The sequence below is a fragment of the Chiloscyllium plagiosum genome, chromosome 10 (genome assembly GCF_004010195.1).
Source record: "Chiloscyllium plagiosum isolate BGI_BamShark_2017 chromosome 10, ASM401019v2, whole genome shotgun sequence".
Taxonomy (NCBI): domain Eukaryota; kingdom Metazoa; phylum Chordata; class Chondrichthyes; order Orectolobiformes; family Hemiscylliidae; genus Chiloscyllium; species Chiloscyllium plagiosum.
The window spans coordinates 72,025,223-72,048,835 of NC_057719.1; the positions used below are offsets into that span (position 1 = coordinate 72,025,223).

The 23,613-nt window shown below is 39.9% G+C and overlaps 1 long non-coding RNA gene across 1 annotated transcript in view; it reads right to left on the reverse strand.

Annotated features, from left to right (window-relative positions):
- Nucleotides 1-5,115: 5,115 nt before the first annotated feature.
- The window catches only part of LOC122553985, a 19,065-nt gene continuing 567 nt past the window's right edge, over nt 5,116-23,613 (reverse strand). Inside the window, exons 2-3 of the long non-coding RNA XR_006312896.1 lie at nt 5,297-5,303; nt 5,116-5,126 (exon numbers count right to left, since the gene is read on the reverse strand). This is a non-coding gene — a long non-coding RNA (uncharacterized LOC122553985). The remainder of the gene's footprint in view (nt 5,127-5,296; nt 5,304-23,613) is intronic.

Consider the following 23,613-nt stretch of genomic DNA (forward strand, 5'->3'; position numbering starts at 1 on the left):
TCACCTACACTTCACATTTAGGATAGCAGCACATGCATACCCATTTGATATTTACCCAAATTATCTCAGGAGTGAAATCGTAATAATGTTCAACAACAAAAGAAGACATTGCAACTTAAAAATCTTATCAATATTCATAAGACACACCTTCAAACTTGGGATATTGTAGTTTTTTTGAATATCAGAAATTCTCTTTTCTTACCAATTATCTATTCTGGAGATAAAAGAAATTTGGAAAAGAAAGTCTGGACCCCACTCAAACATTACCTAAGAAGTCATCACAGAGTCCAGTCATTAAAATTGTCAGAATCTTGGGAACTTTACCAGCAATCTGTAAGACTTTTCACTTAGACTGTGGTTTTCCTTCACTTGTGTAACTCATAAGAATTTAACCTAGGTTTAGGGATTGCATTCCACAATCCTCATTCCTGTGAGCTATGCATAGCAATATCCTTGAGCTTCAAGAAAAAATAATAGCTTGCTTTTGACACATCACAGACAACTCTGATCTTGTCTTCCAGTAATGTCCATGCATGTACTTCAAACAAAGTTAAAAATCACACAACACCAGGTTATGATCCAACAGGTTTGTTTGGAAGCACTGGCTTTCAGAACACTGCTCCTTTATCAGGTAGCTGTGGAGCAGGACCATAAGACACAGAATTTATAGCAAACGATTACAGTGTCATGCAACTGAAATAATACATTGAACAAACGTAGATTGTTGTTAAGTCACAGGTATATAGGTTAGTGAAGAAGGCATTTAGTATGCTTTCCTTTATTGGTCAGAGTATTGAGTACAGGGGTTGCGAGGTCATGTTGCAGCTGTACAGGACATTAGATAGGCCACGTTTGGAATATTGCATGCAATTCTGGTCTCCTTCCTATCGGAAATATGTTGTGAGCTTGAAAGGGTTCAGAAAAGATTTACAAGGATGTTGCCAGGGTTGGAGGATTTGACTGAAAAAGGAAGTGGTGGAGGCTGGTACAATTGCAACATTTAAAAGGCATCTGGATGGGTATATGAATAGGAAGGGTTTGGAGGAATATGGGCAGGGTGCTATCAGGTGGGGCTAGATTGGGTTGGGAAAGATGGTCAGCATGGGTGAGTTGGAACGAAGGGTCTGTTTGCATGCTGTGCAGCTCTATGACTCTAAGCCTTTCATCTTTTAGGATGGGTTGCAGGTTTCAGTTCATTAATATGTAAATCCCAGAACTTTTTTTAAGTCACATTTTTGAGTTAACTTAATGTTTTATAACCTTAAACAGACCATTGTTCGTAGCAACTGCCCAGCCTTCAGGATAACATCGACCACAACACCGTACAACCCTGTCATGGCAACCACTGCAAGACAGGTCAGTGTCAACAGGAATACCACAATTACTCATGGGGACACCACTTACCGTGTATATGACCGAGCAGACGCTATAACAATGGAAGAATGGACACCCCGCAATAATCACCAGGCAGGGGTGTTCCCTCCCAGTCGGGGAACACTTCAGTAGTCAGGGACATTCGGCCTCAGATCTTTGGGTGACCATCCTCCAAGGCGGATTTTGGATATGCAACAATGCAGAGTGGCCAAGCAGCGGCTGATAGCCAAGTTCAGTACCCATGAAGATGACCTCAACCAGGACCTTAGATTCATGTCACACTACAGATGACTCCATAATACATTCTCACAAATACACCCACACACATACATACACACACTTCTACATACTCACACACTCATGCAGACTCTTAATAAGAATAGTCAGGGCTGGAATGAGTCAAATTAAATAACAAATGTATACAAAAAAAGTAACTGTAAAGGTACAATTGCAAACAACTTATGAAACTTCTAATAAAATTGGTCTCAATTAACTCAGTACAACATCTACATCCATTTCCTTTTTGTTCTAAAGATTCTAATACATTAATGTCATTATCCTTCATTAGCTTTGTGTAGGCCGTATGCAGACTGTTTTCTCACAACAGTTCTAACCAGTCAATGCATATTGCAAATTGCTCTCCTCACAAAGCTGGCATAAACTCAATGGGTTAAATGGCCTCCTTCTGAGTTTTAAAAGACTGTATAAGAGATAGTTGTTTTCACTATGTAGCATGAGCAAGGTTCCTAAGAGATTTTATCTTGAAACGAAAACCTGTTAAAGTGTATTGAAACACTTCATATATATCATAGATCATGGTTAAAAAAAAACTCCATGATATTGAGGTTGTAGAAGTGCAATGTCACCTAATGTATCTAATTCATAAAAACAAAGGGCTAGATTTTTAGTACAAAGCTAGTCATGAGGGCAGCAAAATCATAATATTATTCTAAATCTAGTTGAGACTGTAGCTACCTAAAAATAATATTTTGATGGTTTGCTTCAATAAAAAAAAGTCTACCTTGGAGGGATGTATGTGACACAGTTTCAAACTTGCAAAGCATGTTCTTATTCCTGTTATTATTACGATGAAGCTCCCAGACATTGCTCAGGTTTAACCTAACCTTAGCTGTTTCAAACTATAGCTTTCCTTGCCTATTTTCACAAACAACAGACATTGAACTTAAAAAAAATCAGAATTACAGCTACAACAAAACTCAGCCAAAGCTCATATATTATTAATTAGCTACATTAGGTGACATTGCACTTATACCACCTCAATCTCTTGGAGTACTTTTTAAGCATGATCTATGGTATACTTAAAGTGTTTTAAAACAGCAATATTTTCCAGTATAAAAGGTGGAAATTGAAAAAAGATGATAAAGCCATCGCGCAAGCAAATATTGTCATTCACACTCATCACATGTCAAATGAGAGCCGAGTAAGATGTAGTACAGGCAAGTATATCAAATAGTTGGAAATCATAGATCCAACGTAAGTTTTATTGACCAACTATACTAAAGCTGGTCTATTGAATAGATCAGCTATGTAGCAAAGATAAAATTGATTCCAATCATCTGTGTTTAATATCATGTTTAAAAGCAATGGCTAGTGGCATAAATAGTTCCAGTACAACAGTGTTAGACTAAAGCTGGAATATCTGTCGCCAAGTAGCAATTACTAACTACTGCTCCCTTGTATATGAGCAGAACAGTGGCTAAACAAAATGACCATCACAGCTCTGAAATACATAAACTAAAAGGATTTAATTCACAACACTGACATTTGTACTGAATTTCAACCACAAAACTTGTGTCCCAGCTACTGGTCAGAGGTGACTATTAACCTCAGCATTAACTGTGAGGAAGCTGCTCTATTAAGAGGTTTTTATTTCTGGTGTACAGAAGAGAATTTCACGTTTATTTTTGAAAACAATTTCATGTTAATTCATGCAGTGCTAACTTCACAGTGTTCCAAGTGTTACCCTATGAGGGCACTTGCCTGCTATTCCAAGGTTTGAAAGTATGTTACATCTTTGCATTATTGATCTGTGCTGAAATACAAAACAACAATTTGTACCAAATCTTGTTCTGAATAATGTTTTTTTTCACAAAGAACATGAAGTATTGCAGTTAGCAACTGGACTCAGTCCAGTAAATTTGCACATGTTAAAATATATCTAGTTATCTCTGGAGTGAAAGAAGAAATATGTGTCTTCACTACAGATTAATTCCATTGCAGAATCAAGATTACTAAAATTATAAATAAAATAAGATGACATTTTCACCTGTTTCTCCTTTAAAGCTTTTCACTTTAATTAAATAAGATAAACAAATACCTAGACTTGACTTATATTTAATTTCCTAAGTAACTCATATTGTGGCTGATCTTTTTAAATTATGCATATTATAAATGGACTGAAATTAATTATTTGAAATCTCTTGAATTGCTAAGTTTTAGCTATTTTTGATCTCTAATCTCATTTTACTTTAAGTAGAATGAGTTAGCTATCTTTTAACCCCTCAAATATCAGAACAGATTGACAATTGATGATTAATGGTGCTCAGATGAATTATTCTATGATGCTGCTATCACCAACTAGACTGTGTTCTTTGCCTGATATCTAATTAAGGTTCCTACTAAAGTGAAGATTTTAAAGGACCATGCACCCATATAGCAAGGAGGGAGTTTCCAAGGAAAGAAATACAATGGCTGAAATATATGTCATCAGTAGTTGTTAAAAAGGAAGGGTTAGCAAATGGATATAGTGCATTTGGATTTTCAAAAAAGCATTTGAGGATGCCCCACAAGATGTTATTATATAAAACCAAGGATCATTAAATTGACAGAAATATGTTAACATGAATTTGTGAACAGGCTGCAAACAGAGTAAGAATAAATAAGTCATTTTCAGTTTTGTCTCTAGTAACTAGTAAGATAGCAGAAGGATTGTGCTTGTCCATCAGCTATTTACAATCTATATCAATGCCTTATGTGAGGGGACTGTAATGTGTGCAAGATGCTGAAAGTACAAAGTTAGTTGTGAGGAAGGTACGAAGAAGCTGCAAACATATGCTGAGAAAAAAAGAAATTACTCGCAAAATTCTGGAATCATCTGTGGGAAGAAAACAGAGTTAACGTTTCAAATCCAGTGACTCCTCATCAGAACTTCATCAGTTACCGGACTCGAAACATTAACTCTGCATTCTTCTCACAGATGCTGACAGACCTGCTGACTTTCACCAGCAATTTCTATTTTGTTTTAGATCTCCAGTATACATAGTTCTTTGTTCAATACAAAAAGATGAAAATTGGTTAAGTGGGCAAGTCAGTTGCAGGTGAAATATAAATATAACAAAGCTTCAGTGACACATTTGAAAGGAAAAGTAGAAAGGCAAAATATCTTTTTTATGGTGAAAAACTGGGACATTTTCAGTAGGATCCTTCAACTCAATCCAAACAAATTAACATGTAGGTACAGCAAGTAATTTTAAAATGTTTATTTTTATGTTTCTGAGGGGATTTAAAAGGCAGATTGGAATACAAGAGTCATCAAGTCTCAATAAAAATTTATAAGAGTGAGACCACATCCAGAGTGTTGTGTAAGATTGGGTTTTTGTGTCTAATGAAAGATGTACTTAAACAGAATGCAAAGAAAGCTCACTAGATTAGCTCCTGGAATGCCTCGGAACACTTCAACCCCAGGGCATCAATGTGGAGTTCGCCAGTTTCCTCATTTCCCCTCCCTCCACCTTACCTCAGTTCCAACCTTCCAGCTCAGCACTGTCCTCATGACCTGTCTTACCTGCCAATCTCCCTTCCCACCTATCTGCTCCACCCTCCCCTCTGACCTATCACCTCCATCCCCACTCGCATTCACCTATTGTACTCTTTGCTACCTTCCCTCACCCTCCCCTCTGACCTATCACCTCCTTCCCCACCCCCATTCACCTATTGCACTCTTTGCTATCTTCTCCTTTTGCATTTTCTACTCAAAAGATGTCGAAGACCTTGGGTCCTGATGGATTTCGGGCTAGAATCTTAGAATAACTCATGAAATTGTTGATGCATTGATGTTAATTTTCCCAAACTCACAGTTCACTCTTCCCTTTGATGGGAAATAGTTAATTTAATTATTTTATTCAAAAAGGGAGGGAGACAGAAGGCATGAAATTACAGTCCAGTTAGCTTAACATCTATGATATGGAAAATGTTAGAAGTTATTATTAAAGACATTATAACAGGGAACTTAGATAATTTCAAGGTAGTCAAGCAGGGTCAACATGGTTTTGTCAAAGAGAAATCATGTTTATTGGAATTCTTTGAAAAAGTAAGTCATGGTGCAGATAAAGGGGAACCAGTGAATGTAGTGTACTTAGATTTCCAGAAGACAATTGATATTGTACCACATCAATGGAAATTGTGGAAAATAAAAGCTCATGGAAACACATTGGCAAGAACAGTGGCTGGTTAACAGGAATCAGAGAGTAGGAATAAGTGGGTCTTTTCAGGCTAACAAGATGTTATGAGGGGTTCAGTGATAGGTCCTCAACTTTTTTACAATTTACATACATGATTTGGATGAAGGGGCTGAAGACAATAGTTAAGTTTGCTGATGATTCAAAGATAGATCAGAAAGTGAGTTTTGTAGAGGATATAAGGAGCCTACAAAAGGATATAAATAAGCTAGGCGAGTGAACAAAGATCTGGAAATGGAATACAATGGTAGAAAGAATGAATTTGTCCACTGTGGTACAAAGAATAAAACAGAAACATATCTAAATGTGAGAGGTTGCAGAGCTCTGAGATGCAGAGAGATCTAGGTGTCCTAATGCATGAATCATTGAAGGTTAAAATGCACATACAGCAAGTAACCAGGAAAAATAATAGAATGTTATATTTTATTGTGAAGAGAATCATTGCAAAAAAAAGAAGGTAATGCTTCAATTAATAAAGGCTTCATCTGTACTGGTCATAGTCTTACTGGAGCATAGGCTGCTCTCTTATCAAACAGAGAAGACTGGTGATACTTTAACCTGAGGGTCACCATACCTTAGGTGAGGGGAGAAGCTGATAGGGAGTCTTTCATAGTAACCTCAGCTGTTGTTGGAAATGAACTCATGCTGTTGGTGTTACTGTGTAGTGCAAATCAGCTGCCCAACCAACTGAGCTAACTAATCTCCCCATTGTGTTGCGTATGCAATTAAACTAATTACTAAACACATGTCCTCCTTATCGTTCTATCAACAGGCTCTGCTGAATAGAACAGTTATCAAATTAGTTCATTCAACAGTGACCTGTACAAAAAATCGAGGAATATTGATTCAGGTGTAGACAGGTCAGACACAGCTGGTGAATTATAACAGAGTATTATACTGGGGGTAGGTTGTCTTAAATCTGCTGCTAAAATTCTAAAACCTAAACCCTAACCCACCTCCTGCTTCAACCCTCAGTTTATAGAAAAGGGAAGGAGAAAGTGAGGTCTGCAGATGCTGGAGATCAAAGAGTATTATACTGGGGGTAGGTTGTCTTAAATCTGCTGCTAAAATTCTAAAACCTAAACCCTAACCCACCTCCTGCTTCAACCCTCGGTTTATAGAAAAGGGACAAGAGCTAAGCAGCCAATCCCTTTCATGGAGGTAGACTGTCCATTTAAATATTATAATATGGCTTGTAGCATCCAACTTAGCTCGAGCTCAGGAAAGCTCTATCTGAAATGAGAGGACAGCTTCTGCGAGAAGGGAAGCCTCTTTACAGCACTGTTTCCGCAGTTTCATTCATTAATGCATAAGATACAGAAAATAATGTCTTTAAAATGTTTTAAGTATCTGTACTCTACCAATAATAAATTCTGTTTGAGTCTACACGTATGAAAATCTAATATATCCAAGTTTTCTCTTCTCCATATCCCAGTTTCACTGAATTATACTATTATCAAGACATTTTTAGTTCTGTTCTGTGTAAGTGGCATTTGCATCCAGCAAATTCTTCCCAGCAGTGAAACATTAATCTGATTAGAATGCCATTTAATTTCATCATTATCAATGGAACAATTGCTTTGTTTGTCTGTGTTTGAAGCTATGGCCAATTGACAGCTCTGCTCCTCCTGATTACCCTCTTCAAAAGGCACAACATCCCAGAGCACACTGACTATTGTTAAGAAGGCTGTAGACACTGACCTATATTAAAGTCTTCTACCATATAGCACTGAGCAGGAAGTAGGATTCCTATAGCCTATACAGGCAAGGAAGATTCCTGTTCTACAAATAATGGTCTAAATACTTCAATCACATTAAAACCAACTTGCATTGAGGAAACACACATTATAGCAGAACCAACTGTATTATTAAACCATGGGGTGCTTCAGAGAATTTTAACTCTGCCAGTAAAACCCAAACATTAGCCTTTAAAAGCCAACCTCAGATTTTCCATTGTGGTCATCAGCATGTTTACTGGAAAATGGAATCTGGATGAAATTTTCCACTGGCTTGAGTGGAATGGGCAGTTGTGAGAAAGTGGGAAATATGATTAAAATAGAAAAATCAGATTCTCGACGTCAAGGAAAAATTTCTGATATTCCTCTTAAGGTTTAAATGGCAAGATCAGGATCTCACTAATGAGCAACATTATTTATTTGCATCCCATTAGTCAAACTCCCCTAATTTCTATGCATCTTCCAATTCTCCTCTTCTTCTCTGAGAAACTAGACAACATGGAAGTCAATGTGGTTGCCTGACAGCAGCAACTTGCCACTTGCTACTCTGGGCCTTCAGTCAACTCTGTCTTCACTGCAATGTCTCACCTGCTCCATAAGCACCATGCCACTCCACCTACTTGCTTCTGCTAGATCACTTTGTATTCGGACACGTTCACAGATCTACACAGTATGCAGGAATGATGGGGTGAATTACCTCCTTCAGCACCTTAACAATTCAGTTATTGTGTATCTAATGGCTCTTATTTACTTGTCTTAGTGCTGACTCACTCTGTGCTTCAAACCAAAAATAGTACACAACAGGGAACTTTCTGTAACTGGCTTCCAAAATTGTGGTTAAGGACGTCAAGTGAGGCCGCAGGCTGAAAAACTAGAGTTGCAATGGCCAACCAAGATACAGCAGTGTGATCCTGCTATAACAGATACCCTCTCTTCATAGTTCCACAGTCCTTCCCTCCACCCCCATCCCTACCACACCAGTCTCTACTCTCACAGGTTTCCACCTCTCTACCTCCACTTTTATAATTCTCTAACCTCTCCCCTGCTCCCTACCCCTTTCTCCTCCCATGTTCACAGGACTCACTGAGCAGTCACAACAATTTTCAAGCTGCCAGTGGAGAAAGGTTTGGTAAACATTGATTTAAAAATGAGACTAGACTTTGCATGTCTGAAATTAAGAAATGCATGGACATAAAAAAGGAGCAGACATTTGGAATTCTCTTCTGCAAATGACATCATTGTTACTCAATTCGTCATTAAATTGAAATTAAAGTTTGGTCACTATTTGTTAATTGAAAATAATGAGTCGTAGGGACAAAGCAGATATATGGAGTTATTTAGCAGCTTAACCAGAAATGTTTTGACTGGTGCAATAGGCTCAAGGAGTGAAAGGATCTCCTCATGTTACTAGGCACATAACATTTGTCAGGGACAAACTTTTAAAATCTGCTGTCTAACTTTTCAAATTATTTCACAAGTGTGCCAAAAAGGATATTGTAAGAAGTGGCTAAAAGAGGTTTTGTTGGAGAAATGTCCCATTTCCAATAAACTTCGTACACAGACCTTGTGAAATCGACACTTTTTTTAATTTCATGATATAGTGGGAAGAGGTCAACGACCAGTCAACTCGGAATGATTGTTCAACACTAATGAGTCATAATCTTCCCACTCAGCTACTGGCGTGTACAGTTTATGAACAGTTACAAATGGCTGTTTGCTTATTACAGATCAATACAGGTCTAACTACGATAGATAGTTTAACAGTATTAAAAAGGTGAACAATACTACTGGTCTAACAACAATTGATACTGATCATGTTCATGATCATGAGCATCCTAGTGGTCAGTGACTATCAATATTAAATAGTCTGGTGACATCTTGTCTGCAGGGTATTAGAGAGGGTCCCATGGAGAGAGAGACCCCTCAAGGACTCAGCAATGCAGAGGTACAACAGCATTGTCAGTGAGACAGTCCAATTAGTGGGTCATTTAACTAATTTGTTTCCTCCAGTCAGGGAAATAACTTTCACAGCCAATTTCTGTGAATGGTTTCAGCAAATTAGCTAGCATATTTCCTCTAAGCAGGGAAAATGCTCCCACAGTCAAAATGGTTTCCCTTCTCTTACAAGTTTCCATATAGTCCAGCAAAGTGTTATTGAGATATCCTGGAAAACACTACATAGTGCACATGCTGACATTACAGAGTCGAGCTCCAGCCAACAAGGTCATAAATCTCATCAAGAATAACAATTCTAAGATTGGCTTCACATAAGCAGAACCTTTCAAATAAAAAGATAAAGGCATTTAAAATGCAAAATGTAATAACCTTGCCCCTTGCCTGATGCATGGTCACCCTCAGGTTAAACCACCAACAGTCGCTGTCTGTCTCTAATGGGAGAGCAGCCCTTTGGTGACTTTACCTTTCATAACACAATGATTCTGAATGGGTAATGTTGAATTTCCATTAGCTGCACCCAATCAGATGATTACACACAATCTTTGGGTAAAGGCAGTGAGTTCTACACCAGCCTTCCCAGTGAACAGATGTATTCTGTCCAGCTCCAGAGAATCCTAGTAAATCTGTCTAGGATTATTAATTAGAAGTTCACTCAGGAAGCTTTTTTTGAATTGAAAAGTGTTGAACCAATCCAGCTTAATCATTTTCAACCAATTTTGCCCCATTAGGCTTGGGCCCAAAACTTTTACTATAGTTAGTGGTAATCATAGTAAGTACAACTCACTAGTAATGTGAGTTGTACTTACTGCTATCATGCTATAAACTATCTTGTTAACTAATACAAGTATCTCTTCTGTTTAATCTCATGAGTGGTCTATTCTCTGCTCCTGTAGTGGTTATAACAAGGTCAGACAGGTTGACAACATAATCTAGTTGTTAATCTGCACCAATCAGGGAGCTCTGCCTGAAAAAATAACAACAGGATAGTCAGACACTCTGACATTCTGAAAGCTGGCTCTGAAGGAGCTAGACCAGTGTCAAGAGCTTGTAAATAAAGACTGACTTGGTGTTGGAATACTCTCCTCTGTGGTGTTATTTCAGTGGCGACGTTAGTAAAACATGTTCCTAAAGAAACTTGCTTATAACAGTTGTCTTTGAGTGGGGATAAGCATTTTTCACAACATGCTGTTATTTGAGAAGTTTGATTTATTCAAAACCCAAAAACAAAACAAAACCTCACCTGTAAGGTTAAAACTTTCTTCATGGTCAGGCTGGTAAGCCATTGTAGTTGGAGCCAATAAGCAGACAGGAGACAGTAAGAGTCCCACTAGACCTAAAGAGAACTCATAGACCAGTATCCAGGAGAGTGTACACCCTGGAAAGTCCACCTGTGTCTGGTTTGGAACAGTTAAATTGCTTAGTAACATCCAAATCAGAACCAATCAAAATTAACATCTGGCTAAATCGTATCCCAGTTCTGATGCAGGTTGACACTAGCATGGCCATTTCAGTGATTACAGAACCAGTTCGTAACAAAATTCATTCTGGATTCCAAACCTTAAGTTTGTCAAGCCCTCGGCTAGACTGAGAACTTATACCAGGGAACCTTTACAACTTCGGTTCCAGTCTCTTATGAGAAGCAGCTGGCTTAGTTACCACTAACTATAGTAAAAGTTTTGGGCCCAAGCCTAATGGGGCAAAATTGGTTGAAAATGATTAAGCTGGATTGGCTCAACACTTTTCAATTCGAAAAAAGCTTCCTGAGTGAACTTCTAATTAATAATCATAGTCTTTTCGCAAACATCTAGGGACTATCAAAGGAGTCGAGAATGTGGTGTTGGAAAAGCACAGTAGGTCAGGCAGCATCCAAGGTGCAGGAGAATTGGCATTTTGGGCATAAGCCCTTCATCAGGAGCCAAGGAATCTTGACCAGGAAGCAGTTGCACGATTCTGCAAGGCCAACCCAGTGCATTTGCTTTACGGGCAAAAGTAGAGGCCGAAATAAGGAGGCTGGAAGGTGAAGGAATCACCAAACCAGTCCAGTCTGCTGCAGGGCAGCACCAGTCATATTGAATGTGAAGCCCAACTGGTCGATTCACCTTTGTGGGGATTTTAAACAAATTGTAAACCACTTCTCACAGCTGAATAAACACCCAATCCTTCATAGAGAGGATTTATACACAAAGCTGGAAAAGGGGGGCTGTCCTTCACGAAGCTGGACATGAGCCATGTGCACTTGCAACTGCAGTTAGATTAGGATTCCCCGAATTAGGTTAGATTGGTTAGATTTCCTACAGTGTGGAAACAGGCCCTTCGGCCCAACACATCCACACCGACCCTCCGAAGAGCAACCCACCCAGACCCATTTCTCTCTGACTAATGCACCTAACACTATGAACAATTTAGCATGGAAAATTCACCTGATCTGCACATCTTTGGATTGTGGAGAGGAAACCGGAGCACCGGGAGGAAATCCACGCAGACACGGAGAGAATGTGCAAACTCCACACAGGCAGTCACCCAAGGCTGGAATTATGCTACAATTAATGATAGTTTGTACCAATCAGCCTGTGCAATTTTTCAGCAGACAATGGAGAACATTTTACAAGGTCTACCCTAGCTTGCCATAAATCTAGATGATGTGCTAATAATAGGGAAGACAATAAAGTGCACTTAGAGAACTTATACATAGTCCTTAGATGTTTCTTCCAGGGAGCATATGCCTAAGAAGGGAAAAATGGGCACCCCAAATGACTTACTTGGGTTACTGAGTTAACAAGACTGGTTTACATCCAGAAGATGAAGCAAGGGTGATCAAAGGTGCTCTGGCTCCCACGTCTGTACCAGACCTTAGGTCTTTCGTTGGGCTGGTGAATTATTATGGAAAGTTCATACATAACCTGGCCTCCATCCCGGCACATTTGCATCAACTCCTGAAACAGGGTCAACCTTGGAAATGGTTGCATAGCCGAGCCATAGCTTTCAGGGAAGAGAAGGAATAGCTATTATCCTGCAAGGCATTGGTCCACTATGATCCCAAACAAGATCTGGCGATGCTTCCCCGATCAGCATCGGAGTACTATGAGCTTATAGGTGACCCAATGGAGAGGAACACCCAATAGTATATAAATCCAGGACTTTGGTTAATACAGAGTGTAAATACCCCCAGATAGAGAAGGAAGGTTTGGTGATAATATTAGGAATCAGGAAGTTCATCCATTACCTTTTGAATCTAAGCCTACTTAAAGAGGACACAGCAGTGCTTCAGGCCAAATTCAGCAGTGGGCTCTAATGCTAAATGTGTACAATTACAAGTTGGAATACCATCTGGGAGGCCAGGTAGCAAATGTGGATGTAATGACCCACCTCCCACTGACAAATACACCATCAGTGATACCACCACTGGAAGAGTCTTTAATGATTTTAAAGATTCTGGACATACTTCCAGTCACAGCTGACAATATCAGACTTTGGATGCATAAAGATCCGGTCCTGTCAAAACTGAAATAGCCAATGGCAATGGGGGAAGCCAAAGGGGCATCACAACCAGAATTGAAATCTTTTTGACCCAGAGAGATTAGATCACAGTAGGGGACGCACATTGTTAAGGGGACCACGGATGGTTGTCCCAAGCAAAGGTCACCACAGATACTGCTGACCTCCACTGGGTCATCCTGGCATCTCCAAACTGAAGATGTTGGCAAGAAGTTATGGCTGGTGGCCAGGCTTGGATACAGACATAGCCATATTGGTGCAGCAGTGCTCAGAGTGCCAACATGGACAAAAATTGCCACCAGTAACTGCTCCACATTTGTAGGAATGGCTAGGCAAACCACAGATTTGGGTTACATGCCGACAATGCAGATCCTTTCATAAGCTCAATGTTCTTTGTCATTGTAAATGCCCATTCAAAGTGGTTGGATATGCTTAGAGTTCATTTTTCATACAGGGAACAACGATACAGAAACTGTGTGCATCTTTTGCAATTCACGGACTCCCAGAAGTCACAGAAAGCAGGCTTGCCATTTTCCAGCAGGGAATTTGAGCGTTTCCTAAAGTCAGATACAACAACATACAACAACAGCTCAATACCACTCATCATTCAATGATCTGGCTAAAAAAGCAGCTCAAACTTTGAAGGCAGGCTTAAAGAAACAGCCCAGAGCTTCACTAGATACCAAACTGTCTTGATTATCGGACTACCCAGCATGCAACTACTGGGACAGCTCTATCAGAGATGCAAATGGGGAGAAAAATCTGCACCAGGTTAAATCTTTCTGGACCAGGGGAGGGGAGAGTAAAATGGTATCAGGAATGCCAGTGCCAGACACCAGATTTTGCCAAGCGAGAGAGTCAGTTTACTACAAAGGACAAAATTTGGTGTAGGAACCACAAAAATGGCCCTGCATGGGTAAGAGGCATGGTTGACATGAGGTCATGATCAGTGATGTATAAAGTTCGGGTTGGAGTGACTGACCTGAACAGCACATGAACCATGTGAAAGCCATGAACCCACAAACTGTGAAGGAGCAAAATGTGTCCTGTACCTCAGAATAGTTGGAAAGTCTGTCAGAACCTGTGTGTTCTCCATCTCCATCAAGCATTAAAGTGACCTCTGAACCTGAGATGGACGGAATGGATCTCACCACATCAATGTCTTTGCCATGCCAGAAGGGAGTGCATTTCTCCCAAGACACTTGGGTGCAAGAGGTAAGCTCCTGTGCATTACATGCAGCCCACATCAGATGCAGAGTCAGAGGAACCAGACCTGATGCTAAAATACTTCAGGATGCACTATAAGACAAAGGGCATTCCTATGTCTTCGGACTTAGATGGAGAGGGATGTAATGATTGTAATGAGGTCAACCATGTGGACTTCATGGAATATGAGTTCCCTGATCAGGGATGTTAATTTGGCTGACAGATATAAACAGGAGTGTCAGACATCCTGTTCACTCTGAGAGCTGGCTCTGAAGGAGCTGTATCTGTTCATGGACTTGCTACATATAAATAAAAGTTGAATTGGTGACAGGATACCAGCTTGTGTAGATTATTTCAGTTACTAATAAAAATTACAGGCCCTAGTCACAGTATAAATAAAGAAGATGAGGGTCTTGTCGCAGAGTGGCGGTATCCCCACATCTGAGCCAGGAGGCCTGAGTTCAAGTCAAACAGTGTGGTGCTAGAGAAGCACAGCAGGTCAGGCAGCAACTAAAGAACAGGAGAGTCAGCATTTTGGGCATAAGCCCTTCATCAGGGACCTGATAAAGGGCTTATGCCCGAAACACTGACTCTCTTGCTCCTCTGATGCTGCCTGATCTGCTGTGCGTTTCCAACACCATACTTTTCAACTCTGATTCTCCAACATCTGTAGTCCTCACTTTCTGCGAGGCGTGAGTTCAAGTCCCACATGCTTCAGAGATGATTTGGAGATGCCGGTGTTGGACTGGGGTGTACAAAGTTCAAGATCACACAACACCAGGTTATAGTCCAACAGGTTTAATTGGAAGCACTAATTGTCAACCACCTGATGAAGGAACAGCGCTCTGAAAGCTAGTGCTTCCAGTTAAACCTGTTGGACTATAATCTGGTGTTGTGTGACTTTTAACTTTATGCTCAGAGATGTGGGATTACATCTTTGAACATGCGGATTAGGAAATATCTAGGCAAAGAAGAATTGCCTCAAACAATCCCTTAACCTAGGCCATATGCAGGCAGAAGTGGCAGATGATAATGACAATTACCAGCAATAGCAAATACCACACACTTGATTTAATTTGTGTTGTGAAAGATAATTTTTAAGATTGAAGTTTTATTTTTAATATTACAAACCGCAATGCCAGGTGTCTAAACTAATTTTAATAACATGAAAAGATCCTAAAATTACACATTTGCAATGGTCTGATTGAACTTAATTGTGAGGTTGCATTTTGTCATTGTGCACCTGAGGGAAAAAAATTGCATATATGTTTGGTCAAAAATATCTTTAAATGATTTGTTTTGTTTTTGGTCCTCTTCTCAGTTGTTTTGCATATAGATACTCCTGACGAGTTCTTCAAGATTAGTTATTCCGGAGCTGCATTCTCAACAAAGTTACTGCCTTCCCTTCTATTAAAGGGCATGAAGTCTACCTAAATTTTGATACTTTTGTAAAACCTTTAAGAAAGTAATTACAGAACAGACCTTATCATAAGATAAATTTCAAGGCCTTCTAAATGGGCAAGTGCAATTTTATACTTTGATAGATGTAGCCAAATTTGCTTTTCACCACCAGTACACATAATCAGTGTGCATCAAGAACTAATCAAAAGCAAAATATGTTAAATTAATAACTAAACTATGTGATTTGCCAATCAGTTGTACAGGAAGGCAAAATGTAGTTATGTTCACAAACATTTGTTCCTATGCACCAAATGACAGTTTGTTACTCAGGAAAATGCAATTATACTTTGCTATTTACAAAGCTGATAATCTTCTCCTATCTTTCAATAAACCTGGAAAAGATGGTTGATGAGTAACCATGCTGTCCCCCATTCATTCAGGTCCTGGATGTTCCCAAAGTTTTTATATATCTGTTTGCGAATTGTTAACAGCAAACGAATACTTAAACTACTAGTGCTGCAAAGTCACAAGTGTCCAATGGCTTGCACAATATTTTCAGTTCAGAAACTAACAGCCTATATTTTGAATAGACCTGTGAGAAATGCAAAGTGAAAATATGCTGTTGCTAAAATTTTGCATTTGATCTCATTTAGATATGGCTATTACAAATTAACAACCAGATGAACAATGAAATATCTGTTAGAATGCCATCCATAGAGAATTCCCATGAATAAATATATGAATATGGTAAGCGCTGACACTTTCATGTTAAAATTCCCAAAGAAAATATTTACATAATCTGTCGTAATCAATGGTCCACATCATAATTTTCAAAGGGTAGTAGATAAAGGAACTGCATTTAATTTTTGGATCTTTCTTAAGGAAATCTACTCTCAAAGAATTTTGATAAAAGTAAAGGAAGTCATGAGGAATTAGAATCTTCCCTTGTCACAGTTTCATTGCCAGATACATTCAGGGAAAAGCTATAATTCCTCAGTGCAAGTTGTTTGTACCTTTTACTGAAAAATTCTAACAGGAGATTTAATGGCAGATGATTAGCACTTGGGGTGGGACTCAGTTTATTTCAGTGTTTTTGGAATAGTTTTTAATACAGGTTTTAAAATTTGTTTTCTATGATAAGGTGATTTTCTTCATTATTGTCATAAAAAGCTGCATTTATATAAATAGCAAACAAGCAAAGTACTAAAAATGAATTGCTGTTTGGACAATCAAGAGAAATTAAATTGACTGGAGAAATAAGCTCATTAATTCATTGCCAAAATGGTCTCCTTTCTAGAAAATAAACAATAATATTACTTCTCTCTTCTGTTTAAAAAATATTATGCGCACAGCTTCTCTCACTAATTTAAATACTACTGATATGCCATTTCAATATAAATCTTATTTTATTCATTCCTTTCACATTAATTCTTTTGCACACTTTACTAATTTAAAAACAGGTTTAATTATATTCCCATTGGAGTACTGCTACATAAATAAAATATAATCAATGACTGCCTTTGTTTTGCCTTTATCATAAAGAAATATAGAAAACAGGAGCAGAAGTAGGCCATTCAGCCCTTCAAACCTGCGGTGCTATTCCATATGATCTTGGCTAATCATCCAATTCAATACCCACTTTCTCCCCAAACCCACTTTATCTTTTTACGCCTAAGAATTATATTTCCTTCTCAAAAACATTCAATGTTTTGACCTCAACCTCTCACTGGGGCAGAGAATTCCATTAGCTCACCATCTCTAGATGAAGAAATTTCTCCCCTTCTCAGACCCAAATGGCTTACACTGTATCGTTAAACTGTGCCCCTCATGGTTCTGAACTCCCTGGTCATCGAGAATAGCTTTCCTGCATTTATCCTGTCTAGTTTTGTTAGAATTTTAAAAGTTTTTGTGAAATTCAATCTTCATTCTTCCTAACTCCTTTGAAAAAAATTCAATAATGTCAGTGTGGATGTAACTTTTTCTTCTTAAACCAATGAGGTTACATTGATCGAGAGTGTTGTCTATTTCCAATTTGTTTTAGATTAGATTACTTACAGTGTGGAAACAGGCCCTTTGGCCCAACAAGTCCACACCAACCCTCCGAAGAGCAACCCACCCAGACCCCTACATTTACCACTCACCTAACACTACGGGCAATTTAGCATGGCCAATTCACCTAACCTGCACATCTTTGGACTATGGGAGGAAACCGGAGCACCCGAAGGAAACCCATGCAGACATGGGGAGAATGTGCAAACTCCACACAGACAGTTGCCTGAGGCGGGAATTGAATCCAGGTCTCTGGCTCTGTGAGGCAACCGTGCCACCGTGCCGCCCCATGGTGCAACATTTTGCACTGTAGGTAGATATGATCACAACTGATAAAATCCTACAGTCAACTAGACTTGGGTAATATCCTTCTGGGGCAGACACTCTCAAACCCAATGGGAACCATAAATTGATTCATGAACCCAGAGACAGCAATGAGGATTGTCAAACAAAGACTCTGGCCAAGGCCGTCACTAATTTCCTAAAAATAGTTTTGTCAATGGGATAGTTTCCTATTATCCTAAATGGTTGCACTTTCTGTTGGTCATTTAGTTCAGTAATCTGGCTGATCAGGGACATTGACCGATAGACTCATGATGGAGAATGTTTACCTGGAGGTACTTCAAATATGAGTTATGAGGATTGTTGAGTTAGCCTTTGGATTAGTGCTGAGATTCCAATACATGCACCAGATTCTTAATTCTGAGGGCTCAACAGACACTTCAAACCATTGGCTATGTTCAACAAATGCCTTCCCCAGGACCCTACCATTAAGTGTATACGTCCTGCCCTGATTTTCCTTATCAAAATGCAGCACCTCACATTTATCTAAGTTAAACTCCATCTGTCACTCCTTGGCCCATCGGGGCCCATCTGATCAAGGTTCCTTTGCACTCTGAGATAGTCTCCTTCATTATCCACCACACCACCAATGTTAGTGTCATCTGCAAACTCACTAATCATTCACCTTACATTCACATCCAAATCCTTTATATAAATGATAAAGAACAGTGGACACAGCACCATTCCTTGCGGCACACTCTTGTCACAGGCCTCCAGTCTGAAAAGCAACCCTCCACCACCGTACATTCTCCTACCGTCAAGCCAATTTTGTATCCAATTGATTAGCTCTCCCTGGATTCCATGTGATCTAACTTTGCTAAGCAGTCTATCAGGTGCAGAACCTCGTCAAGCATCTTGCTGAAGTCCACATAGCCAATGCTCTGCCTTCATCAATCTTCTTTGTCACTTTTTCAAAAAGCTCAATCAAGTTAGTGAGACACAATTTCTCATGCACAGAACCTGCTGACTATCCCTCATCAATCCTTACCTTTCCAAATGCATGTAAATCCTCTCCCTCAGAATCCCCTCCAACAACTTCCCCAACCCTGAAATAACTCTCATCCTTCTATCGTTCCCTGACTTTTCCTAACCACCTTTCTTAAATAATGGCACTACATTAACCACCCTCCAGTCTTCCAGCACCTCACCCATGGCAATTGATGATGCAAATTCTTCCAAATATTTAATAAAGAATATATCTTTAATTGGGTTAATCTACTTTCTCTCATTTAATATAAACATTAAGTATGTAAATCCAATTAAGGAAGTTATAGACCAGTACTCAAAATGTGTTGAACTGCAGTGATTAAAATACAAATGTGAGCATAATCGGTCTTTAACCCCAAAGTTGTATTTTAGATGCAAATTTTTTGTTTATGAAAGCTTTTTCACAACAACAAATGATAGTTCAAATGTTTCTTTTATATCCAATTAAGTTTTTAACTCTGAAAGCGTATGCATTGTGTACATGGAACAATGATACTAAATAATGCATTCAAATTAGAATACCAGCTATTATGCCAGATATTATGTTACTTTGCTACCAGTGTTAAATATGCAGGCTAACCAAGGAAAAGCATTACTATCTAACTAAATGTATTTCTTTTATTTTTTTAATTGTCATTTACCAGAATCAATGCTTCTATTTTTGAGCAATTAAAAATAATGACGAGGAACCAATTACAATCTCATGACTTCAAACAGCAGCTATAGAAAGTGGATAAATCACATTCTATGGATACGTTTGAGTATCAATGTGCATTCCCTTCCCTTCCCAACATATGAAACTGCCACTAATTTTTAATAATTGGATGCCAGTGCATAAATGCTGCCAAAATAAGAGCAGGAAGAAACAAGTTTAAAATTAGCTTATGTACCATCCAGGTAGAAATTAGCATATTGATAAAAACCACTGACATTACATAGATTTCATGCGCAGCAGCCTGTTTTGAGTAGTGTATACCCCATTGAGAGATGTTATATTGATGATTAACAAACACATTTTTGTCGCTTTGCAAAAACAATTTTCTTTTTTTCTAAGACGCTAAGGTGACTGTGTGAATCAGACCAAAAGACATTGGTTCAGAATGGGAATTTATTGAGCAGAGCAGAAGGTTTGATAATTGAAGATTGCACTTTCCTGTCATTTCTGTGGGCTGGAGGCAAGAATGCATTTAGTTTTGTTGGCAGTAATTTTCCCAAGCCAATTGAAGTGACTAACTTCATGCTATAGAAACACAATGTATTAGTCCTAGTTGGAGACTAAAATTTCCAATGAAAGTAGTTTCTAACGAGGGACTGATCACCTAAATCAGTTCTGTGAAACGCTGCATGTTCATTAAAATGTAGCTGATTTGATCGCAGCTCATCCACTACCTCATTGGCATAAAATGATGTGGAAACTAAGTTTTATTGAGCAGGCTGATGTCATTGATTGATACCAATAGAATTAGAAAATTAATGTATATTCTGTACTAGAAAAACCTAGGAAAAATAATTGGAATTGTCCACTTCTGCTTTGCAGCTTGGGCAATCATGAGCAAGTTGGGAGGTTAGATTCTCAATATGAAGAAAATACTTCTGATCTTCCCTTGGGGTTTAACTGGCAAGTACTGAATCTCACTAACAATTACCTCATTTGTATCTCATTATTGTTAAACTCACTTCGTTCCAGTGCAGCTTCCAATTCTTCTTTCCTTCCAAGTGAAACAAGATGGCACCTTTTCCCAATATGACAGTTAAAACAGTCACCTATTGCAGCATTTGCTGCTTGCTTCTCTGGCTTTCATCCAGTTTTGTTTTCACCACAATGTCCATGCATGATCCATCAGCACTGACCTCTTCCACACTTCATCCATCACCAAACCATCAGCCTCAACACATCATCTTGCCTGCTTTCAGAGCAATTCACACACCACTTCAGGCCTTAAAGACTTCACTTAGGAACTGAGGGATATTTATGCTTCACATGCTTTTGTCAGGATGCTTTGTGCTGAGGAACATACATGGACCTGAGACACCTACAAAATGCACCTGATGGTTTTTAGTTGCCTTTTTAAATGTTCACTCACTTCAGGCTTAATCGGAGGCTGCCAGCCTCTGTTGGCCTGTATGACTCGGCTGGTCATCCCAAAGAGGCATTTGGGACCCGACAGCACAGGTCCACTGACAGTGTCCTGCCCAGATACAGGGTCCCCCTTCTTCGTGGGACTGTTGCAGCCTTTGAGATCACAGTTAGAGGGAGCTAGATGGGCAAGGCAGCATTGGAGTGCAAAAAGCTTTTGGGGGTATTATGTGTAACTCCTTTATCTCTAAGAATCTTAGAAACCCTATAGTGTAGAAAGCAGGCCATTCAGCCCATCAAATCTACTCCTCTGAAGAGCATCCCACACTGACCCACCTATCTCGTGCCATTTCGTTTCACTTAGAAGGAAAGAAGAATTGGAAGCTGCATAGAAATGAAGTGAGTTTAACAATAGAATAACATGGATAATCCACCTCATGTGCACATCCCTGCAAACTATGACCAATTTAGCATGGACAATCCACCTAACCTGCATATCTTTGGACTGTGGAAAGAAACCAAAGCAAATCCACACAAACACTCATCTGAGGGTGGAATCGAACCCAGGCTCCTGGTGCTGTGAGGCAGCAGTGCTAATCACTGAGCCACTGTGCCAACCAGTGTGTGCCTGCCACCTTAACCCTATCTCCCTGAGATGAAGGGGCAGCTGGAGTGAGTACAAGGTCCCTCAACTCCCTCTCACCTCGCCATTGGTGCTGAGCACCTTTGGCTACAGCCATGGAGTGCAGGTCTCTGGCAGATGCTGTGTATCCTGGTGCCAGGTCTCCAGAAACATGCTTGCCAGAGCCAGCACCAGTCCTGAGATAGTTGATGAGCTTCCCCTTTCATCCAGATTACCACCTCTCTCAGACAAACTATGTATTTTGATGAAGTCATTAATAGCTGATAACCTTCTGTCTGGAGCTGACTCAAAGGGCCTGGGTGGAGATGTGTTCGTGATGAGCTCACCAGATTGTCCTCTGAAATCTAATCTCACTAGAGTACCCTCTGAGATGAAAATCTGAACTTGTGAGGGTGCAGGTGAACGCTTTGCTGGTCAAGGGGCTTCCTTCTCAGATGTGGAGGAGGAGTTAGGAGTTGCCAGCAGTGAACATTTCCTTGCAGGGATTTCTCGAGTGCTGCAAAGAGAAGCGAGGAAATTAGTTGGGCAAAAGAGATAATTTTGTGTAGGTTGAGAATAAGTCAGTGTTGACATTAGTGGGAGAAATGTGTAGCAAAGCATTATGGATCTTACTTATTTGTCTGTCCATGGAGCATTCTGTACCTCCATATGGGCAGTAATGTTCTTCTCTAGCTAAGTATTTTCTCCTCATCTGCGATGAAACGCTCTATGAACGTATGAGCACCCTGTCCAGCCCCCCCAAAGTGCCACTCACTGATCGTGAGACCTTTCTTCTTGCAGTGAGACAAAAAGGGGGTTGAGTCTGATAGAAGTTGATGGAAGAGCTTTTCTAGTGACGTCACAGGTCCTGGGATGGATGGATGAATGAATGGGAGTGGTGTGCATGTCATAGCCTAATAGCCATGCCTGAGTCTCAAAGGAGCTATTGTGCTCAGGTCGTACAGTCATTTAAAACATAGACAGAGGCCCTTCGGCCCATTGTGTCCATGTGGGCCATCAAGAACTTATCTACTACAGTCCCATTATCCAGCACTTAGCTTGTAGCTTTGTATACTATGGCATTTCAAGTATCCATGAAATCCCATTTTACATTCCAACTTTATTCTCGAGGAGATGTTTTTGGGTTACCACCTCCAATCACTTTGCACAGGTCTAGGAAGCTCATCATGTTGCATAAAGCACCAGCGTGTGTCTGAGACTTTATGTTCATTTGGTACTTTCATTCTGCAGTCATGTGATTCTAAAAGTCACAAACCATTTATCACCATTAGATCTGATAGTGCTCAAAATTGCTGGAAAAGCACAGCAGGTCAGGCAGCATCCAAGGAACAGGAGAATCAACGTTTCGGGCATGAGCCCTTCTTCAGGAATGAGGAAAGTGTGTCCAGCAGGCTAAGTAAGTAGGCGGCCTGTCTCCCCAATATAGAGGAGGCCACATCGGGTGCAGCGGATGCAATAAATGATGTGTGTGGAGGTGCAGGTGAATTTGTGGCAGATATAGAAGGATCCCTTGGGGCCTTGGAGGGAAGTAAGGGGGGAGGTGTGGGCGCAAGTTTTGCATTTCTTGTGGTTGCAGGGGAAGGTGCCGGGAGTGGAGGTTGGGTTGGTGGGGGGTGTGGACCTGACGAGGGAGTCACGGAGGGAGTGGTCTTTTCGGAATGCTGATAGGGGAGGGGAGGGAAATATCTCCCTGGTGGTGTGGTCCATTTGGAGGTGGCGGAAATGACGACAGATGGTACGATGTATATGGAGGTTGGTGGGGTGGTAGGTGAGGACCAGTGGGGTTCTGTCCCGGTGGCGATTGGAGGGGTGGGGCACAAGGGCGGAGGAGCGGGAAGTGGAAGAGATGCGGTGGAGAGCATCGTCGAC